The sequence below is a fragment of the Stylophora pistillata genome, chromosome 6 (assembly GCF_964205215.1).
Source record: "Stylophora pistillata chromosome 6, jaStyPist1.2, whole genome shotgun sequence".
NCBI classification, from domain to species: domain Eukaryota; kingdom Metazoa; phylum Cnidaria; class Anthozoa; order Scleractinia; family Pocilloporidae; genus Stylophora; species Stylophora pistillata.
This window is the reverse complement of record NC_142524.1, coordinates 12,634,575-12,638,371: the sequence shown is the minus strand read 5'-3', so window position 1 is coordinate 12,638,371 and position 3,797 is coordinate 12,634,575.

Here is a 3,797-nt window from a genome sequence, read left to right as displayed (position 1 = left end):
ACATACTCCTCCGTTGAGACATGGATTGGAGCTGCAGCATCTGTTGATGCAACGGTGCTTTCCCGGGATGTATTTGTCTACACCCGAAAGCAATATTTAATATTTCATTAGTATTTGCAGCACTGGTGTTTACCCTTTATTTAGTTTGAAGCGTAATCTCAAGGCTTGTTTTTTCAGCCGAGCGTTAAGTTTGTTGCCAGGTAATGTCGCGTTATTTTTCCCTTATTAAGAGAACTATTAGGTTTTGTTGATATTTATTTATTTCTAACTTTATAATAATTTTAGTTGGCTGTCGTTATTAACGTCGATTCATTTTTGGTAAAGGGCATTTGATTTTACACTTATGCAATTTGCGCTATATAAAATAGTTCTAATCATTAGATTAGAACTATGTGAGAAAGAATACTTTCAAACCAGCACGAACAAACGTCTGATTTTTTTAAATTCAAATTTGGACCAAGATGTTAAAAAAAATTGGCGATGCAGTATATCTTCCAAAACAATTCATTTTGCATGATTTCTACGGTGTAGAGACCAGCCACCGAAGGATACTTTAAGAATAAGTGTGCCTTCTGTGAAAGACTGGAGTCAGTTCAGCTCAATATCTTCTTCGGAAGTTTTCATAGAATCTCACTCTAGAGAAATAATGCGTGCACCTTGCATTTCAGTAAAACCACTTTACTTGTTCTTAGACAAACTGTGATGTGAATTCACAAACTGATATTTCTTCGTTTGATTTGGTTGTTTGGTGAGCTAAAGGTTTCTGCTTGTTGTTGGAGTCCTACAGAAAACGTACATTTTTCTTTACAGTTCATTCGGCTTGCATTGAACGCTAACACGTGAACTTTAGAATGTTTTTATTTATATCACTAATACATCTATACTTGTAGACAAAGCCGTGCAAGAGAAATTATCTCAGCTCACCTATTCTTTCCTCTTCTGACTCTCCAATGTTTGTTCCACTCTTTACCAGTAGTGTCTCAATAGCTGAGATAAGAGTTTCACACTTTTTCTTTCATTAGGGACCTTAAGAAACCACGACGGCGACGGCAACGAGGACGTGGAAAACAAGAGATCTAATTGGCAGAACAATAGCTCAGTACGTGCGTTTTGAAACTTTGTACATTTCATAGCCGTCCTTGGCAAAACAACAACGTGAAATCGCCAAAATTTGCGTCGTCTGCGAACCGAAACTGCGACGGCAAATTATTTTAATTTCCATTTGGAACTCAACGGCACTTTATACGTCATGCGGAAGTTGAGCTGTGGAGCTATATGAGACAGTAAGCTCCTGCAGCCATTTTTGAAATTCTAACTAAAAGTAGAAATTCATTTTTTAATCGAAGTCTTCCTTGGCGTCGCCGTCGTGGTTTCTTAAGGTCCCTATTGTAGCGTGAGGAGATAGGTCGAGTTATGTCTTTTAAAAATCTCTGGACACCTACAAAAAAATTAAAATTTTGATAATGAGAATCGTTAAATTAAGCCGTAGGGACTGGTGACAAACAAAGGTGATCGTCAATATCCTCCTGTGCAATGAAAGTTGTCTTACATTAAGAAAATAGTTACTTAAAGGTAGGTGTCAAAACTTGTCGTCTCACAAGTTGAAATAATTTGGATATATCAATAAAGTTGAAATGGTAAATTGGCCACCGTAACGATTACAAAAGCTTACGTTTCGAGCGTTAGCCCTTCGTCGGAGCAAATTGAGGAATTGCGGGTTTTGTGTGCTTTTAAAGGCAGAAAATGGAGCTACGTTATTGGTGGGAACATGGAAACGAGAAAAAGTCACAAGTTGACCGCAATAGCTTTGTTCGTTTGCAAAAAGGAAATTAGCTTGCTACAGTTAAATTACCTTTCCAATTTTTGCTCTAACTATCAACTGAGATAAAAAGTTTCACCTTTCTTTTATTAGTCGTGGGAGGAGGTATGTCAGCCTTTGATCGTCAGAGTGGCGGTGCATCGATATCGAAGCTGAATGATTATTCACTTCACTCAAATAAAGAGAAGATGAGCAATGCTTTAATCCTTATTAGAAATTACCCACGCCCTCGGTGAGGAAGTTAAATAACTCAATTACAAGAAAAATCATGCAATTGCAGAGACAAACACCCTTGTCCGCTGCGTGGCAATTGCCTAATTCAAAATGTGGTCTACCAGGCCACAGTTGAAAGTCCCTTGGGAACCCAAACGTACGTCGGCCTTACTGCGAACCAACTTAAAACAAGATTTAGAAACCATACAGCTTCATTTAGTCATGAGAACAAAAGGAACGCAACAGAGTTGAGCAAATATATCTGGTCCCTAAAGGATGCTGAAACGGAGTTTTCCGTGACCTGGAAAATAATGGCTTGCGCCTGGCCGTACTCGAATACGACAAAGAGATGCAATCTTTGCATAACTGCAAAATTCTTCATCATATGCAGAACAGGGGCGGGCACTCTAAACAAAAGGAACGAACTGGCGAGTGCGTGCCGGCACTCAACTAAATACTTGTTAAGGCACGCTTAAACCACCATCTTAAAAAGCATCGTTAGTTAACCAGTATCTTATGCACCTGACGAGAGAGGACTATTTAACCCTTTCGAAACAGATTTGTAGTGCAAAGTTTTAGTGCGAAGTTTTAATTTTTATTTTCCTATACAATTCTTATATATATATATATATATATATATATATATATATATATATATAACAACAAGTTGATCTGCAGAACTGCTTTCAGAGTGCCCAGTAGTGAACTAGAGCGTGTTATAATTAAGAACGGGGTGGTCAACTGAAGATTTGGCTTGGCATTTATTACTATTTAGTTTCGTACCACACAGCCTGTGTGGCACTCGTCGGATAAAATTGCCAAATGCCATTTGGTACGAAACTAAATAGTGATAAATGCCAAGCCAAATCTTCAGTTGACCACCCCGTTCTCAATTATATATTTATATTCTCAATTAAATATATATATATTGTGGGAGGAAAAAGACAAGTAAACTACAAGTTCATCCCTACAAGCCTGTTTCGTGGTCGCCCACTCATCAGGGGATTTGATGAAAAAATCCCCTGATGAGTGGGGATTTTTTCCCCACTCATCAGGGGATCCCCTGATGAGTGGGCGACCACGAAACAGGCTTGTAGGGATGAACTTGTAGTTTACCTGTCTTTTTCCTCCCACAATATATACTTCGCTCTACTTCTATGTATTGAGCACTGTTCTACGAAAATCAAGTCACACTATATATATATATATATATATATCGCAAGTCGTTAATGGGACTCTTAGGCCAACAAAGGTGCACCGCGCCAGGAGGATCAATAAAGATTCGCAGTCCAAACCTCACAGCCAACACGAACGTAGAAAGTTTAAAAAATTGCGAGGATGGACAACTTCTGACGTAAAAAATATAAAAAATTTTAATAAAAAACGTTTCGGTCAGAGACCTTCTTCAGTTATTTACAACTTTTGAAATAAAAAAAGAGCATTAAATAGGATCGAAGTGCTAATGATTACGTAATTACAGATAACGACTAAATAAAAAGTGCTAATAAAAAGATAACAAAAAACCTAATTACAAAGAAAGCAATGGACAAAATACAAGACACAAACCCTAAAAACTAAGAGATAAGAATACTAAATGTTATTATGAGTGGCGTAACCAATTGCAAAGAAGCAATGCGGCGAGCATTAAAAAAGGGAAGGTCCACTTTTTACTACAACTGTAAACCGTAACAAAATCCCAAAACAAGGCCTTTGGAGCCCGAAAGGGCAAATTAGCAACAAAATCCCTAGCGGGGCCCTTAAATGA